General features: G+C 36.5%; 1 pseudogene; it reads right to left on the bottom strand.

Moving 5' to 3' along the window:
* Positions 1–9,781: 9,781 nt before the first annotated feature.
* On the bottom strand, positions 9,782–12,094 carry LOC149248469 (uncharacterized; annotated as a pseudogene).
* Positions 12,095–20,870: the final 8,776 nt, after the last annotated feature.

Raw genomic sequence — 20,870 nt, 5'->3', positions numbered from 1 at the left:
ATGAACCAGAGAAACAAAAAACAGAGGTAAAAGCCAAGATCGAAGATTTCCATTCTACATTAGAAAATCAAGAGTATCATCAGGTTGAAAAGATCCAAGAAGAAAATCTTTATAATCAGTTATGCAGCATCAAAAGAGAGGAAGAAGAAAAATGGCGTATAAAATCTAGGCAGACTTGGATAAAAAGCGGAGATAAGGACACCTCTTTCTTTCATAAGCAAGCTACTGTTCAGCAAATTAAAAACAACATAACAGCCATCATAGACAATGCATGGATCCAACACACTGATCAAACAGCTATTAAAAGTGCTACCTCAGACCATTTCAAGGAGCTCCTATCTGAAACAGGGGAGGAAGAACCCTACGCTGACCTCTTGCAGCATTTGCCAACAAAGATCACAGCAGACTTAAATAAAAGGCTGACAGAAGAGATAAAAGAGGATGAAGTTAAGGAAGCAATCTGGTGTCTTCAGCCCAACAAGGCACCCAGGCCGGACGGTTTCCCAATATGTTTTTATAGAGAATATTGGGAGTTGATAAAAAAGGATCTCATAAATACTTCAAATGGATACAAAGGAAAGGCAAAATAGGAGGCTACACAAATGCAACACACCTGGCCCTCATCCCAAAGGAGAACCGCCCTTCTAACTTCTCCCAATTTAGGCCAATATCCTTATGCAACTCCTCCTATAAAATATTCACAAAAATCCTCGCCTTCCATCTCAAACCTCTTCTGTCGATGTTAATTTCAGAAAACCAACGAGGCTTCATGGCTAACAAGCAAATATCTAACTCCATTCTCTTGGTTCAGGAATCCATTCGCTCTAGTTACTCCAGGAATGAAAAGGGTTTCATTTTGAAACTAGACTTGGCAAATGCCTTTGACAGGGTTAGGCATTCCTTTCTTTTTGTTGTACTTCAGAAAATGGGTTTTTCTCGCTCCTTACTTGATATTATAAGAGCCTGTATCTCTGGCCCTTGGATTGCTCCTCTTATCAATGGTAGACCTGGACCTTCTTTTCGTTCCTCAAGGGGTTTAAGACAAGGCTGCCCCTTATCTCCTTACCTTTTTCTCTTAATGGCAGAGTCTTTCAGCTGTGCGCTTGACCATAAGAGGCAGGCAGGCCTCATCACTGGTATTAAATTCGAAGATGGAGTGAAAAATATCAATCACTCCCAATTCGCTGATGATACTCTGCTGTTGGGAGGGGCGACTACAATCATAGCTCGAAGATTCAAATCCTTATTAGATCAATTCATGAGATATTCAGGGGGCCAGATTAACCATCTCAAAAGCTGCATTTACAGATGGAATGCCTCAGCTCAAACGATACAAAGCATTGCCACTATATTTGGTGTTCCTTGCAAGTTAAATTGGGGTTATTTCAGCTACCTGGGAATGTCGGTGAGTATTGGGAATGTAAGGGCAGATGTTTGGGAATTAACCTTAGACAAGATGAAAAGAAAAGTACAAAGATGGGGAACATCTTGGCTCAATCCAGCTGGACGAATAGTGCTTTTAAAATCGGGTCTTTCCTCCCTCCCTCTTTATCAATTTTCCTTGGCTCAGGCTCCAGCTTCTTTTCACCGTAAAATGGACAGTATTCTCAGATTCTTCCTTTGGCAGGGAGGGAAAAATGAGAAGAAAAAATTCAACTTGGTTGGTTGGAAACAAGTCACTCAAAACCAAGAGAAAGGTGGCCTTGGCATTAGATCCCCAATCCTCATGAATATAGCTTTTAGAGGAAAATTGATATGGAGACTCATTGAAAACCAAACAGCCTGGTGGAAGAAAGTCCTGGAGGCAAAATACCTCAGCCATCCAAGGCAGCATCTTCTTGAAGTAGAGATCCCCAACAGAAATTGCACAAAGATTTGGAAGCTTTGTAAAAAAGCCATCATCTTCATGGCGCAAAACATCTCTAAGGTGCTCAAAGGATGTAAGGAAGTTAACATCGGCACTGACAAAATCATGGGAAATCCGCCAATCAACAGCCTCCCAGGTATGAAATCTATAACACTCTTCCTCCAAAGAAAAGGGATATATAAATTAAACCAAATTTCTCAATGGGATGCTTTATCCCATGCTTGGATGCAATGGAATTTTCCTCCCATTCCTCAACGTCTCAAAGGCAACTTTGATAACTTCTGTAAACATCTGCACAGCATCAATCCCACCTTTGAAAATGACAAGGATGATTTCATATGGGATCCTACAGGCACTAGCTACACAATAAAAGCAGGGTATGAATATTTGAACAGCAAGGAACACCCAGCGCCAACATGGATACACTGGAAAAATGTATGGAAAGCAGAAGCTATACCTAAAGCTAAATTCTTCATGTGGACTCTATTGAAAGGAAAAACTCTTACGGCTAAGAATCTTAAAAAAAGAGGCATATCAGGACCTTCCAGATGTCCTAATTGTCAAGATGCAGAGGAGTCTATTCAGCATCTTTTTATTTCATGCCCTTTCGCAGTCTCTTGCTGGAGTGGCATCAATCCTTCGGTGACCCTCATCTGGAATTCTCAACAATCTATCGGAGAAGCTCTAAACAACTAGAAAAGAAGTTACCCCTGGCAATCCATGAAACACAACCCTACTAAGAGAGTGTGGGATGCTCTCCCTTTTGCTATTCTTTGGAGGATATGGATTGCCCGGAACAACATGATATTTATAAATAAAGAGACTTCTATCAGGCATCTCTGTATTAAGGCAAAAAATCTGGCGATTGAAACAATTGCCTCTAAGCTCACAAAAAAAATCGACATATCCAGCCTATGGGTCAAGGAAAAAGATTTCATCAGAAATCTAACAGAAAAGATAAGTATCCCATTGACAGTGAACTCATGTAGCAATCCGGGCAAGGCTAACAGGATCAGATGGAAAATTCGATTAAAGCAGACCGACTTTGACAACTGGCTTCGCTCAAGTAATATTCACTCCTTGTTCTTTGACGGTGCCTCTAAATCTAATCCGGGCGCTGCAGGAGCAGGGGGCATTATCTTCAATCCCTTTGGCGAGCCCTTAGTCTCTTTTGAATGGGGTTTGGGGACCCTCTCCAACAATAGAGCTGAGGCCCTGGCCCTTTACCAAGGAATTCTTCAGCTACAGACACAGGGAATCAAAAAATCTCTCATCTTCAGTGACTCTGCTATCATTATCAACTTAATGAATAGCCAGCGGAAAGCTTCTAATATTTTCTTGCAACAAATCATCAACAGATGCAAAGTTCTGATTAATCATGATACGAAATTCCAATTCTATCACATCCTCCGAACCATCAATCGAGAGGCAGACAAAAGGGCCAGTCATGCTTGCTCTTGGCCCAAAGGAAGCCTGTTCTGTAACAATGAAGATTCGTTTCAGTTCCTCTCGTGATTTTCATGAATTATTTAAACTATTTATGTCATATGATATTCGCTACTATCAAAGCATACTCCGATGAAATCTCCTGTAATCTCGAGGCCCTCTGTTGCAATCTTCAGATAATACCTTCATATCTTATAGCAGATCTTGTTGTATCTCCTAAATATTACTTCTCCTTTGGACTCCGTGATCGACCTAGATTCCTTCACGTGATCTGGCTCGCTTTGGGTCTCTGACCGCCGGCTATATATCATGGGAAGCTTCCCTCTCATCTGCAATTGCCCCTCTTCTTGCTTTTTTTTTTCCCTCGATCTCGCTCCCTTTATTAGCAGTTATTTTTCGACCTCCAATGTTGTGATAGCTCCATCGATCAGGCTCCCTCCTGCCCTAATTTCCCTTCTTGGGTTTTCAAGCTCCTCCAGATCACCTCAGCGCAATCCTCCCTTATCTCACCTTGCTTCCTATCGCACAGCTTTAGACTCTGTCCCAATTCCTGGAATTTTCCTTAGTTCTGCTTTCAAATTCCCGAGAACCCCTTCTACTCTTTCCCCTGCCTCTCAGCTCATCATATTGGTTATCATTATCATCAATACAGCCTGTGGGAGCCTTCATCTAGAATCGTTCCAAATCTGATTTGAAGTTCTTTGGATGGATCACAGTGAAGATTGCCTCCATTGTCGTGACTTGCAGGTAGAATTAGAGCAAGTTAGAGCCCATCAGCGCCTCTTGGATGAGAAAATCAAAGCTGCTTCCAGAATCATTTCAGCAAAATATGAAGCCGACATTGCCCTCTTCCTTCATCGCATCTCCTCTCTGCAGGAGCAATTCATCTCTCTCAAAAACACTTGTGCACACATTCAGGAATCTGTTGACATTCTTAGGTATATGATGGACAAGATCAACGCCCCAAGTACCAGCTCCTCTAGCATAAAAATCGCAGAAGCTGACAGCCACCCGGAGAACTCCACTGCTCGACAAATCAGTCACATAAGCATAGATTAGATGTTTTGTAAAGTTAGTCTGTTACTACTCCAGTTTGTCCGAATTTACACTTGTGTTAGAGTCTTTCAAGTAGATTATGGAAACAATTCAGCAGAATCCTTCAATGTAATTCAGATTCAAGCTCATCCTATGAGCTCTTCTCCTGTATTGCTGGAGCTTAGTCTCCCCTCCTTTTTTTGAATACATACAGCACCCGAATTTGTGAAAAAAAAAAACAAACCCACATGTGAAATATGTTTTCCCTATACTTGTTTGTTCCAATATATACAAATTCCCTCTAGTCACTTGGATAACAATTGCAATAATGTTTTCCAAAGATGCAATACTAGAACTGATCTTTCAATCTTCGTGGTTGAATACTAGCACTTAATTACTCATTTTAGTAATTTATTTTAACAATGTGATGGTAAAGCTCATTTTTAATGATTCCTCTTTAATAATTTATTAAGTTTGACATGTATAAAGAAGAACCATTCACCTCTACCAAAATGGGAGTACTTAGAATTCTATATTCTATCATGGCATAATATACAATTTCATGGGCATCTTGTTCTAATGTAAATTTTTTTAAAGTTTCATAGTGTATGATTTTATTTTATTTATGCCATTATAGTTTGAAGTTAGTTCCTTGCTTTGGGAGGAAAAATTCACTCAATGGGTGTTGGAAATACTAAGAGGGGGGGTGAATCGGTATTTCTTATACAATTGTTATTTTTTATGCCAGTTAAGATCACTTATAAAACAAAACACAAAATGAACAATAAAAATAAATAGTTTTTTTAATAAGGTGACAAGGACTCCAATCCTCTTTACAATGAATCAATTATAATATTGTTTCAGGGATCCAACCCTAGATGAAGACTCCAATCTTCATTCTACCAGGCACCAACCTATACTTTTCCAAGCACCAAATTGGTCTTCTTGAGGAATCCAATCCTCTTGGGCTCCAACTCTCCCAGCTGATTCAGGCTCCAACTTGGTCTTCTTGAGGACTCCAATCCTTTAGGGCTGCAACCCACTGCTTCAAATCTTCAATATTGATTCAACGATTCTTCAAGTCTTCCAATGTATTCTACAACAAGCCTTGGTAGTATCTTCAAGTACACCCTCAAAAATTCCCTCAATTTATCTGCAATGTACTTTAGCCTATCAATTACAACTTTATGATCCACAAAAGGTATATCCATAACTCTTCATGATACCCAAACACGTTTCTTCAAGGTCACTTCACGAGGCTTCAATAATGCTCCAAAGGTCTTTAAGAATATTCAATAAGATGCTCAAAAGGGTCCAATCAATATACCAAACAATTCTTCAAGTGCTTCATAATTTCCTGCTCTAAGCCCGCTCCAAAAAACCTTCTTTAATGGATCTTCAACAATGCATAATGATGTCTCCAAGAATGTCTATAAGTTCTGCTTCTACAAGTGACTTTTTTATTTCTTCCTAACAAGATATTCCTTGAGCAACACCAAGATACATTTCAAGATCAAGTTGCTTCTAGCTCCAAGGTATTCACAAGAATAATCAAAGAGGGGTATTTAAAGACTACTAAATCCACTTCAAGAGTTGATCCTAGGTCTACTCCAAAAGACTGCCTCAAAAAAAAAAGGTTTCTTCTTAAAATGTCTTCAAATAACTGCAAATTAAATTCACAAGCTTCAAAAACGATGGTTTTAATAGTGCTTCTGAAAGCCTTCTATGGTGGTGCAAAACTTCACTTCAAGAGTCACAAAGGTTGCTTCTTATATCCCCAAAAATTTACTTCAAGGAGTGCCCAGTTGTTTTTAATAATGTCCCAAAGATGAATTCAACACTGCTTTAAGGGTGCCTTCAAAAATGTCTTCATGTGTTGCTACAATAATCTCTAAAGTGTCTACAAGTCTACTCCAATATACCTTCAATGGAATTGCACAAGTCTGCTCTAAGGTTTGTTTTCAACGTTTAAGCTCTAAGGTGTCTGAAGTTTTCTCCAAATAGCATGCCCGAATTACCTATGTTATGAGGTCTTCATACAATCTCCAGAAAGGCTAAGACACTTGTTCCTAGAGGACCGAGGCATAGCTAGTTTCTAGAGCCACAGTTACAAAGATTACAGGTCTTTTTTTCACTAACCATAGAGAGGCCGAAATTACAGTCACCTCAGGGCCGATTTTCCATAGTGGATTGGACGAGCTACATGTGTAAAAAAAACAACGAAATTTCCATAGTAATTACCAAAACAAAATTTCAAATTTTCGTCTTTTTTTTACACTTCAGATCTCATCTTCTTCTCTAGTAGTCTACCGAATATTAGAGACTAGAATGATGAGTATATGTTGTCATTTATACTTGTTCATGTATATTGTGAAGAGACACGTTTTTTGACAGAGTTGACCTATAGGTTTATTTAATTATTTGTAGCAACCGACTTGAATTTGTAATTTTTAATATTTGTTTATTGTATGGGAAACTATGGTTTCAAAACTCTATTATGTACATCTTTAACATGATATTCACAATTTTTATTATTTTTTGCTGCTATATGTAGGGCATATTTTCCTTGTAGTGCATCTTGGGTTTTGCATTATTACATGGTTAGAGCATCATGGGTATCTTCAATAGGGTATCATCATTAGGACAAGGTTTCATCATTCTCAATAAGGGATAACATGCACACCAGGGATTCTTCAACATAATAAGTCGACATCATCGGTGATTAGGGTTATGGTTTGTTTAGCATCAGCAAGCAACAACAATGTTAAGGTTACATTGGCTAGGTTTTCCATCATCTTCAATAATGACATCAACGTATTGAAATCAATGACAACTTTGACCAACAATCTCCCCCTTTGTCATTGATGACAATACTCTTCTTCTTTCAACATTTTCTCCCCTTTTAACATCAATGGAAAATGGGGTGACTTTCCTAATAGTGTATTTCCATGAAGTTCTCCCCCTATCATGCTTTTCATCATCCTTCTTTTTTACTCATCTTTATGACGCTTATGTTGCTCCCCCTGTCTTCATGCTTTTTCTTTGTCATGATTACTGCAACATCTCTTTCCATAGTACCTCTCAAGCATCTTATCATAGTCATCAAAAGATATGTATTTGTGTTACATAGAGTGGCTAAAAGTCCACATATGACTCTCCCAAGGATAACATCAGAAATTATGAGATCCCCCTAACTTAAGCTTGTGTTTTTCATGCCATAGAATTATAATCTGAAATATTATTTTTATGAAATTATTCTAGAATACCATAGGATTCGGTCTCCCATTTTTTTTTCAACAACACTTGCAAGCTCTATACTAAATTTCTCCATTTCTTTTTTCCAGAGAGACTAAATCCTTCTTCATCCCCTGCATCTGCTTAGCTTTCTCACTGATTGAAACCTTTTCATATTCCAATGCAACCCTTCTATGTTGAAGCTCCTACTTTAAGCCATCAATTTGTTCTTCACATATATATTGGCTTGGTGAGATTTATTTTTCAGTGATATAGGCATGTATATGTGTCATACAACATCAAATTTAGGTGTCCTCGTTCATCATTATACTCTGCGTAGTGTGTTGGACAATATTATCTCAGAGTAACCTCATATCCTTCATAGTCATCAATAGGTACCACACCATAGGTCGCATCATTTTCAAGTGTATCCAATGTTGTATTTATTTTTGTGACATTATCAGCGAAAAGTGCCCACTTGTCTATTGTAAAAACTTGAAATTGCTAGAAAAGCATCAACACAATTAGGATGTGCAACAACTGAGCTTCCATTGTAGGTACAAGAATAAATAATTGCCTCGTCATCTTCATTGTCTTCACACCCACAGATACAACAAACTTGCTCTTCTGCAACCATATTTCTATGTTTTGAGTCATTGCACATGTCTTTAAGTGACATTTTGATATATAATCCTTTGAGGCAGTCCCTTAACAAGGCCCAGACCATGTTGCTCAATTAAAAATTGTGTTGTTGAAGCATTTGGGTAGGAAGATAGATACGAGTTAATGAAAGAAAATATTTAAAGGAAATCTAATACAGATAACATCATCCCTTTAATTCACTTCTCCTTTTTCCTTATTAACAAGGCATGACCCTTCATTTCTACTTCCACGAAACTTTGAAATAGTGCCCATAGTGAATGAAATTTTGTTTTTCTTCTTCCTATTATTAATTTTGGAAATATTACCAAAATTCATGCCTTTTTGTTCGTAAACATCCCTTTTCTTGGGAAGCCATTTCATAAATATTCTCATTTTCAACAATTGTTCCACATAAACTAGTAGTACTAATGCTACTTTCCAACTTCACGAGGACCTCAACAGCTTTGTTGGCATCACAATTTTTCCTGAAGATAAAACTGCTCTAGAGTTTAAAGGGATGACTCTATTTGATTTGTCTTTCATGACCTATGTAAAAGCCTTAGTGTATTGATCTTGAGAGGCAATTCTTAAGCTTCTACTCCCCCTGACAGTATGCATCGTCTTTCTCTTCCCAATGGGCAGAACCTTATTGGTCTTTGCCTATAATTTTAATTATAAGTGTCATTTAAGTATCGAAACATGTCCACTACATGAGGCCACACAATATTATTAGTTTTGTTTAATGTTGTTCAAAACTATTGTTGTTATAAATACACAAATATTACTCCTTTAAAGTTTTGTTATTTTATTGGTTTAATGATTAATTTCTAGCAAAATCTGGATGTCGGGAGGTACATGGTCCAGGATCAGATCTAGACACGTTATGTGTAGGGCCTTGCTATGTGATTAGGGAGGTGAGTATTGAATGTTATTGTTTTTTGGTTTACTTGTTATCAGTCAAATTGCTTTTCATGGTGGTGGATTGATTTAACAATATATTGTGTCGGTTTTCATAATACTATCTATGGGTGATTTCCTTGGACACAGTTTGCTTGGTTGTCCACATGGATACAATGTATGCAGCTGGCTTATTCTGGATGAATACTACTAATCTGAATAATAAATTTACATTTCTCTTCCATAGGAGGATTTTTTTTGGCATTTTTCATGACATGTTGGCTTAAATGTCAGAAGTCTCTAAACTCCTTCTGGTCCATGATGCATATGTACCTATCATGAAGTTGAAGTTTAGAGGGACATCTACTTTTTTTTGGCTAGTTAGCTTCAAACTTATTTTCCATTGAATGCTTAAGCCATAATACAATAAAGATTATAAAATTCCTCGTATATATCAGACTTTGATTCTGGAATATGCACTTGAAAAATGGAAGCAAAGCTTTGATTTCACTTCATAAAAAATCTTAATGTTATAAGCTCATATGATACTTGTAGTAATAATAAAGCCATAGATCTACATTGGGGGGGGGATTGATTTACAGAATATATGCATGCACGAGATAACACAAATATTTGTGTCAACAAAATCCATTAAATATGTTACCATTGTTTCTTTCCCTTTCTCTTTTTCTTGATATTTTTGGCATGATTCCCAGTCTTCATGCTTGCATTTTTTGGTACACCATTACTAGTGTCAAACATCCCAGATACCATTGCATTTTGAAACCAATCAAGAAAAAAAAATTGTCATATTTTCATCTAGGTTTGTAGGTGCATCATCATTTGTGTCAACTTTGTGAGTTGAAGTGCTTCCTTGAGAATAATATTTTCCAATAAGGGTAGTACTTGTATGAAAAGTGGGTTTAGTTGTGTTTGGAGGACACTTTGTACCCGCTCAAATGACCCGCTCAGTTGCATCATATAATTTTCTTAAAACAGAGGAATATGCACATTTTGTGTCCACCTTTCTAAGCACCCCAAACAAAAATGCATGGCCTATTTTTTCAACCCATCTATCTCCATATTTTTCTTGATGGTAATCATGGAATCTTGGCACCACCTAGCTTGTGATTTTTTCCTATCAGTGTGTATCCAAATATGTGAACCATTGCATTTTTTGCAAGCTATTCTTCTTGAATTTGCTTGAATACTATCCCTCTCATCCACAACATTAGGACACCTATATCTAAAAGGGTTGTGCCTGCCACTCCTTTGAACACCACTTCTAAAGTTATGAAGGTGATTGACTAGCTCCTCCCTCCTTAGTTCATAATCATAAATTTTCCTCTTAACTAAATCCAATAGAACCTCATATCCATTTTGGATTTTCTTAAACGCTTCCTCAACTTTTACATTGTCCATATATTTGACAAGATGAACCATCATTTCCTTTTTCATGTACTCATTTTTTAGGACAATAATGTTTATCTTCTCATAACGAGAAAAACCCAACGCTGCATAGTGATTAGGATTATATAATAGTGAGAATACTTCTTCTTCAGAAGATGGATCTCCTCCAGTCAGGCCACTGGTTGAGGGCCCTCTTTCACCATCTCTAGACTTACTATATTGAGAACTTTCACCAAATTGTCTAGCTAAAGAAAAATTACCTTCTTGACCATGAGGACCACTGTATCCAAATGCATGAGATAAATTTATTTCCCTTCCATTAGTCCCTTCATATTCTGGATCAAAACCTATCTCTTTACCTTCTTTTGCATTGTGCTTTAGAAAGTAAATAAAAATGTCACTAGATATGAAAACCAAGTTCATGCATAGAACCATGCCAAGCCATCCCACATGAAATTTAACAGAATAGATAGAGTACATAATTGTAATCAACAGCGTATTCAGAGAAAAAGTAATACCCACTGCTATATTCAGTAAGTTAGTCACCTGAAAGATACCATGTATCCATAGAACTACCACCACAATAACAATTGTTGTCAAGTCTAAAGTTGTGTAGCCAAAAAAATGCCATTGTGCAAGCTACACCTTGAATCAATAACTCCCAAGCTCAGAAAAACATTGAAAAGGCTTGTCATTGCGGTGAAGCTAAGAAAGTTGCACCAAATAAACTTAAAGAAGGATGATGTGCCCAAACAAAGAAATGAGTCCATGCCTCTAAGACAACAATCCAACCACAATATGAAAAGTAGCATGAATAAGCTCCCAAAATGCAATAGCCATGTGCAAAATATGGGCCATGTATGATAAAACCTATGAACAATAAAATCTCTTGCCTATAAAATAGTTGCAATGAATGTCGTTAATACATTCTTCTTTTGTTGGATACATTCTGAAGCTTGTCTAAACAGAGTAGATGCACATGAAAATTTACTCATTCCCATTCCCTTCTAGTTTTTGGGAAATGACATGTATCCCATTCTCCATGATTTCTTGCATCTCAAAGTATTGAGTAATGGTAGATTGAGTAGGGAAATGTATGTCTATGTTGCAACTTTCAACATTCATCAACCTTTCGTCATACTCCCTTGCCTCACCAACATTAGTTCCATCACCATCTTCAACATTTCTTTGCCCTCCATTTTATGTGGATGTGCTTACTTCTTTTTACTTAGAAGAAGTATGTTTTGTACTCGGTTTTTTTTTTTCGAATAGGGAAGTCCTGCCCTTAGTAATGTTGGGTTCTGTGGGTACTGCACCCTATTTACCATCTCCTGAACCTCTGGAACTCCGTGATTTGGTCCTATAAACATTGCTCTGATTGTTTGGGCAATCAATATTCTGAGAATTATCACCATTGTTGCCAAATTCCTTGTGTATGGCTGAAGTTGTGAACCTTGAACCCATTTCTCTTGAGCGCATACTAGTTGACCCTAAAGAGCAAATATTGTCCACTGGTCCATTCTTTTCAAACCCATTACCATGTACGTTACCCTTTCTAGCCATGAAACCAAAAGAGACAGGCCTTCTGATCAGTCCCATGCTAACTCTAATATGAATGATTCACCACCATAAGTTTCCACAAAGGAAAGAACTATACATTTATATTTAATATTTTCTCGGGTACATTGGAACTAGAGTCTCAACATGGGGAGAGTTAAATGGATTTCAAACCTTGTTGGAATTTTTTTTTCCACTACCTGCTTCTGCCAGGACCAACTGTAGAAAAAGCAGAGTCAAATGTATTCAATAAGTCATTTGATAGCCAAAGAAACTACTTAAAAATGGAACCAATTGGGCATCAAATATGGCCATCGTCATTCAGTAAATGAACCTTAGTCTGGATTAGAGATGTTTCATTCTGCAACTTACTGGCTCAGCTTTCACTTACGTGAAAGCAGAGCAATGGGGATTCACTCTAGGTGCAAGACCCTATGGAGAGGGAGGTCGTGAGGGATATCTATTGATTTGATTTATGTTAAGATATCACTTTGGGTTGTTCCTGAAGTAATTTACTCCTTCACACAAGATAAATCAAATATTCATATTCAGGAAATAACGTTATGGTTGGCTCTGTTTTTTAATCATTTTTTCATGTCATTGGAGGCAAGTTGTGGTGTCTCCCTTTGCCTGCCACTAATTATTTTGTTTAGAATCAATGCATATTTTTTTAAATTTGAGTTGTGCATATCATTCGATCCTAATTAGGAAATTCATTTCTGATATACAATTTTTGTATTGGCATGTATATAGGATTTCGATATCTCTCAAGAGTCAGTACTCTGTGATGTTGATGAAATAAGTGCAAGGAACCTGAATGGACGCAGAGTTGCTGATCATATTTTGTGCCTTGCCTATTCTTTTTTTCTTTACCTTGTTTTCAGTTACTGTTGCTTATCACTGTGCATATATTTTATACATTTTCAAACAAATTTGGAAATAGTTTTCTTAATATAATTCATCCTTCTTTTGTTTCATGATTGCTCTAATATGTTGCCACACTACTTCACCCATTGCTACCTTTTTGATACACACGTAGAAGTGGAAAGGTAGTCACGCTCACCAACGATATATGTGCTTCCTTAATATGAAATATCTATTAGAGAAGAAAAGTGTGCAAAAACAAAAGAAAAGTGGGCTTATGTTTTTGTTAGTTGTGTAGAACTAATTGTTTGAATTGGTACACCAATATTTACTAACAAAGTATAAGAAAACTAGCTTGGAACTATTCTTTGTACTTTTGGTTTGGATTGCGGTAAACCATTCAAGGATTTTTGTCTATTAATTTGCTCTTGGTGGATCATAACTCGAGACATAATGAATCTTTTTATCAAAGATTATTGTCATTTTTTTACCAGAAAAACAATTCCATGGAACTTACATGCCTTATTTTCGATAACTTTGATGAGTGATGTAAAACCTATAGGGAAAGCATTTGTATTCATGTTTTGAATGGAAATGCAATGCCTTCTACAGGGTGTATTTCATGCATTCATTGGTGACAGAATAAAAACTCCATCTTATGATTTGCACAAAAGGAAATGGATTTAGTATGACGTGGTGCCTTTTTGGTGCGAAAGATTGTTTCTTTTCCTTAACTTTGCGCATTTTTTATCATATACCTTGATAGGTTCACCATTGATTTATTAATTTTTCCAGTGGCATGTTAACCAATAAATATTAGATTTGGAAACTAACCTTACATATCATTGTTTTCACATACTACCCCTTGATGTTAATGTTGTAAACTTAGCCACATTTTTAACAAATGAAGTTGCAACCACTACATTATACTGAGGGATTTCATCTACTTTGTTGCTTTATATTTTTTAAATTGCCTTATTGCTAAATTTGGATGAACCTTTTGGGGATTAGTTTAGTTTGGACTTTCTACAGAAAATATATGTCGGTTTTTATTTATTGACTTTTCATCCTGTGGTCCTTTCATATGCATTTAATCCAAGATTGGAATTCTCACTAAATATGTTAAAAATGTCAATAATGGATTCAGGTTATGCTTTTACAATAATTATATAAAGAAATACCTCCTTATGAGTGGTATGGTCATCCTTCTATGTGACTGGAATTTATGAGGCACTTGCAGTTGATATATGCATGGTTGCTTCTATTTCTACAACTATTATAGTCTGGTATCCTCCATGGTAAAAACTGGACAGTGGGGGAATGAAGATTATATCACATTTCTAAGGAGGTATGGAGTCAAGCAATATTGATTATTTATATTAGTTGATTGATGAGTTTTTTTTTCCCTGGGAAAAATCGTAATTTTCTATTATAAATGGAAAATTACATGTTGTAGATGTTGGTGGCATATGTTGTATGTGTGGTCGTAGCCATCAAAATATATAGGTCTGTACATAAGTACCCACTAAGGGTATACCTTCAGGTTCAGTAAATATTTATACAAAAATTCAAAAATTGCTTTGCTGAATTTCTGATATATGTTAGGATCATAGAAACTATGTAATTAGGGCCTGTCAGCCCTCTGTTGTATCTAGTCTATATATGGCTTGTGATAAAATTGGAAGATCTCTTCCTCCCTCTGTTCTTGGATCAACCATTCACCCCTAGGTTGATTCGTTGCCTCCTTGTAAATGTGGAGACATGTAATCCGTTCAAAATGTGATTTTAAATGCAATGCATCATCCAAAATTTTCCTGAGAGAATGTACATGACAAGAAGATGTGCAATTGAACCAATTGATGAAAATCTTAGAATCCCCAAAGATTTGAATGTGTCTACAGTTATGTGCCAATGGAAAGTATAATAAGTGGCGAAGCAAGATGAGCTCGACAAAATTGTTAGTGCCAGAACCTACTCCCACGCGGATTCAGAATGAGTGGCTGTCAAATAGATGGAGCAGGATACCCCCCACACACCCCTGGTCTTGGGTAGAACTGTCAAAGTAAGCCCATGAATGGTCATGGTTTATAACTTCAGGAGTGATAGTGCAAGCAGGATTGGACTGTTCATCCTCGAGGATTTTATTGAAATTGTTGTAGATCCTAGTGATAACCAAAGGCCACCAAATATGCAGATTGTTAAAAATGATGTTGTTCTGACTTAACCAAATATGCCAGCATATAATCAGTGGGGGGTTACGATTCTTCATGTTGGGGGAAGTTGTCCACAAGTTGTCCCAGGCCTCCTTGATGTTGTGACCATCCCATCGTTGTGGCATGTTCATAGAGGAAAGGACTTGCTCCCAGATGTGACGAGTGGTTGAGCAGGACAGGAAGAGGTGATCATTCGATTCCTCATCCTGTTGGAAAATGACACACCAAGTTGGTCCAAAGTGTGGTATGTTCATCAGATTAATGCATGTAGGAGTTTTTTTCATTATTATGTTCCAAATGAAAAGCCGATTTCAGGGTGGTGCCTTAAGTTTCTAGATCGCTTTCCACCACCCCCCAAGAAAAGGGGTAGTTGATTGATGAGTTGTTTAAACCTGGGTTGATAATATTTGAATTCGTAATGTTGATTTACTTGGTAGAGAAGCTACTGAAAATATATGTTATGATCATAATCATTCCATTCTTCACTTAATACCTTGTTAGACAACTTCAAGGTCAACGTTATCCTATTCTTTACTCTCACTACAAAGCGATTGTATCATAATCTCTGCACATAGGTGTCATTTTGGTCAAGTTATTTAGTCAATTGGAATTTTGCATTCAAATGACTCCATTCTTTCCACCTGCATGTGTATTGTGGAACTACCAGTACTGAGAAATATATGTTTTAACCTTTTCATTGATTTGAAGTCATTTTATTTATTTAATTTCTAAATAACTGAGACCTTTTTCAATCAATTTATTCTATTGGGATTCAATATGTTAGTGGTGTTTCCCATGTTCTTTCTTAGAGATGATGCAATTTTCATAAATTTGGTAAGGAAATGACATAGGACATATTATGGTATGAGATTTAAGTATTGGAAATTCCATGATGAACAAAAGATATCATAGAAAACTATTTCATTATGAAAACATGTTACATGCTAGGAAAGGGGTCTATTAGGTTAACCTGAAATAAATTAGGGTAAAAGGTCAATGTAGAGCACTTAACAATCATGGGGATAGGGATAATGTAATGACCTCAATCATGTGGTAAATATGTAAATATGGTATTAATGGTCTTGTTCTTAGTACATTCATGTATATAATGTAAATATTTCCCTGGTCACCTTGCATTTGTATAGATATGGTAAATATTTTGTTGTTATCCTGGTGTACATGTTGAAGTTGCATTTGCATGATTTTGGTAAACGCTTAGTTATTCTTGTATACATGTGGAAAATCATAAATATATTATGCCTACAAATATAATAATAAATAGTTTCTAATTGATCAAAACCCTAATGTCTAATTGTCTAACTTAACCTCCATTAATGAGGCCTCAACCACTAACATAGTGGTCCTTCTTTAAGGTGGCCAATTATAATTATTGATTGCATATTCTTCTAACTCATGGAGCCTTAATTATGAGAGATGACTTTATATACATTAGATAACAATTTATTCTACTAACTAGGGGAGTTAGGTGGGACCTCAACAACATCAAAGTGATACTAATAATGTAAGTTCAACTCATACTAAATAGCCAAGGTATTAGATAAACCTAAGTCCTTGTATATGGTGCACGATATAAAGTTATAAAGCAATTTTTTCAGTCAGATTAATAGGGTGCATATAGTTCAACCGAGACCTGAGAAGCGGGATATGCTTGTAGGCATAAGGTTCACATGACTAGGGAATATGGACGTAGTTAACGATTCTTCACACACTAGCAAATATTTACAGGTTATTAGCACATGGTGCAACATTTTTTTTTTTCACACCTTATCGATTCTAGAACAAGCCCTAGGAAGAGGGAAAATGGCAAGCAAGGAGAGAAGGAGAGGCCAAAGGGTAGGAATTAGTTAGGCCCTAACTAACTAGAATGGGAGAATAGTAAAAAAGAGGAGAAATCAGGACCAGGAGGGACATGGAGAACCAAAAGAAGAAAACAGTGGGAGTGCGGTGAGAAAGGAACGAAGGAAACCGTGGAAAGAAAACTAAGGAGAGAAGATTAATATTTTAATAGGAAACTGAGGAGCATAATTCAAGGAGTTCATTGCAAAGGAAGGAGAGGCACAAATTTGAAATCACAGGGTCAACATCACGAGGGACGCAATAGGACTCGTAGAACCAAAGGTTAGTAACGGTGAACCTACAAAGTATTATACGTTAGATTTCCTCTACTTTCAAACCTACTTGGTGTCTAGATGCTAGGGTCATTTTAGAAAAATGCTTTGTTTGAAACTGGGTTAACTGAAATACATTTAGTTAATAATATAACTGAATCCATCACAAAAATATCAACCCTCATCGCTATCTTATTTCCTGATGAGGTATTCATCCCTAAGTACACACTTTTCCCTCATCTTTCAAAGGGATAAGACCCTATAGACTGTGTCCCTTCTACAACCAGACTAGTATAGATGCACTTAAGAAATAATAATACCCATCTACTACTCAAAAATAAGAACTTGCAATAATGATAGGTTGGTTTAATCAATGTTTAGCCAGTTTGGTGGGAAAAACCTTGGGTCAATCTTGATTCTTTATACCATTACACCAAAGACATAAAGTATCGGTTGCTACAAAAAAAAAAATATTGGCCAATTTCGTTGGGTTATTTGAGTTGACCGAGGGTAGAGATTCTCTATCTTTGGAGTCACTCTTTGGATAAAAGGGTGAAGCATCATGCTGCCCTAGATTAATTTCCTTTCCATTTCCTTGTTGAGTGCTCAGAGTTGGAATACTTGAGATTCCCAACATTGGATGGAGTTGCTGAGAAACCTCAAGGTGGAGGCAAATCTCTGGAACCCTTGAGATAAGTGAGCGTGGAGGTTTTTATCTCTGGAATCCCTTACTAGCTGATGGGTGGATATTTTTATCTCTGAAATCCCTTACTGACTGATGGGTGGACATTTTTATCTGTGGAGTCCCTTATTGGCTTATGAATGGAGGAAAAAATACGTCTAAATCCCCTATATATGAAGCAAAACTGCTTGATAACAGATTTATTTATATAAATAATTTATTAAAAGATGAAATTATAGATGTTAGATGATTGTTTACAATGGTGTTCCTGGCTTATATACTGCCACGGGCACCCTTTGGGAAAGGGCATGATCTTATGATCGTGCCCTTTCGTCTAATTAAACCTAAATTAAATAATAAACCTAAACTTAACTAATTTTTTACATAACATTGCCTTCCTCTCGAAAGAATGATTTGTCCTCAAAGCATAAGTAACGACGGATGTTGTTGAAGAATGATTCATTCTCCCAGAAAGAATCTTCTTCTGGTAAGTCCTTCCACTTGATCAGATATTCCAAGATGATCAAGTTCTCACACTTTAAAATGTCTTGGATTAATCTCTCAAGTTCCGTTTTTTGGTGATGTGGATATCAATATGGCTTGATGTTGACAGGGTCTGACCTTGCCTTGACTTCTATTGTATGCTTAATTTCCCTATTAGGTGGCATCTCCAGAGGTAGGTCTTGAAATACTTTTTCATGCTTCTGAATTAAATCTTGTATCTCTGGCGACTCTTCACTGGTCATATTTGCAGATAACATTTCTAATTGGTGACATTGTACTAGATAAGCAGGTGCTCCTTTTCGACTCAGCTTCATCATTTGAGATGATGATACAACTTTATTTTTTGGTGCTTGGAATCCATGTAGTTTGCACTTCTGACCTCCCCATTTGAATTTTATAAATTGTACTTGATGGTTGGCAACATAAGTACCTAAAGTTCGTAGCCATTGTATACCTAAGACTACATATACTCCTCCTAACGGTACCGTGAAGAACGAAGACTCTAGATTAAAGTCTTGAATCTGCAAATTGACCTTATGGCATTTCCCCACCTTTTCAATCTTCTTACCGTTAGCTACCATCACTTTCATGTTTGGTAAGGGAAATGAAAATATATTGAGTCTCTTTGCCATGGTTGCATCTAAAAAATTGTGTGTGCTTCCAGAGTCGATGAGAACCACTACGCTATTCTTCTTTATGTGTCCTTTTAACTTTAAGGTCTGAGGTTGTGATATACCTATCATGGCTAATAATGACACTTGCGGAATACTCCTGTCCTCTAATTCTGGTAAGAATTCTGGGGCATCTTCTATTTCTTCTATGTCAGAATATTCACTATTTGAATCATTGGTTGCTTCACAATTATATAGGTTCTTTGGTTCTTTTCCTTTAGCACATCTATGTTTGGGGTCCCACTTCTCACCACAGCGTTTACATTTACCCTCTTTTATCCTTTGAATTTCCACATTAGATTTTTCATCTTCACAACAATGTGGTGGAACATATCTTGTATTATTTGAGTCCACATACTGGGGTATCCTTCATCTTGAATATGTTTTTTCCGCTTTTGACCAAAATATTGGTTTGGATTTCTTTTCGACTGTTTTTTCTTTTCGTCTTGCTACTTCTATTGATGTAATGTCATGCATCTCAAGTTCTGCTTGTAAATGGGTTTTGAGTCCCGAGACGTATGATTGAATTAGATGAGATTCTGATAACCCAGGTACTTGTGTTACTAAGGTCTCCCATTCTTGAGTGTATTCGTCCACACTTCCTTTTTGTCGTAATTTGATGAGTTTTGAAAAGAACTCTTCTTCCTTTACACCTTGGAATCTTTTAAAGAATGCATCTTTAAATTTTCTCCAGCTAATGACGTGTGTTGTCTTTTTCCACCACATATACCAATTATATGCTTCTCCTTCCATTTTCATGGATGCGTGCTGGAGCTTTTCGTCATCGTCATTGATGTCATATATCTCAAAGTATTCTTCTGCTTTATTTATCCATGCAACATTGTTTTTTTCGTTTCCATCGAATTTAGGCATCTCCACTTTTGCCCTTCGTTGGTATGTTGCTAATGGTTGAGCGAAAAAGGGTTGTTGATTGGTAAAGGTATCTCAGAGTTGCTTGTTTGTAAGGGTTGTGTTACTCACTTCTTGGTGGGGTGTCACTGATTTTTTTGGGGATTCAAATTTTTCATGAGAGTCTGTTGACTTTGTTGAATCTGATGAGATGTGTTCTTAATTCTCTTCATTTTCTTTTAGTAGTTGTTCGGGTGTACAATTCGCCTTTTTACACAGAATTTTCAGCATTGTTAAGACCTCTCTGATGTCTGCTTCTGTTTGGACATGTTCATTTTCCATCTTTATTTCTATTCGATTTGTCGTATCCTGAAGATTTTTTATTTGGTCAACCTGTTTTTTGACATTGTCAACCTGCCCCTCAAGCTTGATCTTGAATTCATCTAATCTTTTACTGACCTCATCGTGGTTGTTACTTATCCTATGCTCCGCGTCCAACAATTTTTCTTGGAAATCCGCCATTGTCATTGTCGGCATTGAGCGAGTTTGTGGGGGCGTGTATTTATCTGCCAGCTTAAAAAAATAATTAAATTAAATTAATTATTATTATTTTTTATTTTTTTTAAATTAACTTTATATATATATATATATATATATATATATATATATAGATACAATTTTTAATTAATTAAATTATATGTATTATATTATATATAATATAATATATATAAATTAACGTTATATAAATGTTATGTATTTTTCACGTTATATGTCATGTTACTCACGTTAATGTACAGTCAGGTATGAAAAGTCACGTTTGAATGTATGAACAGTGACGTCAATTAAAGTCACGTTATTGTTGACCGCACG

Source organism: Pinus tabuliformis, chromosome 7 (genome assembly GCF_031772625.1).
Source record: "Pinus tabuliformis cultivar Carrire ecotype Pingquan chromosome 7, CPIR1, whole genome shotgun sequence".
NCBI classification, from domain to species: Eukaryota; Viridiplantae; Streptophyta; class Pinopsida; order Pinales; family Pinaceae; genus Pinus; species Pinus tabuliformis.
Note: the sequence above shows the minus strand (reverse complement) of the source record. Positions and strands in the feature narration are given on the sequence as shown.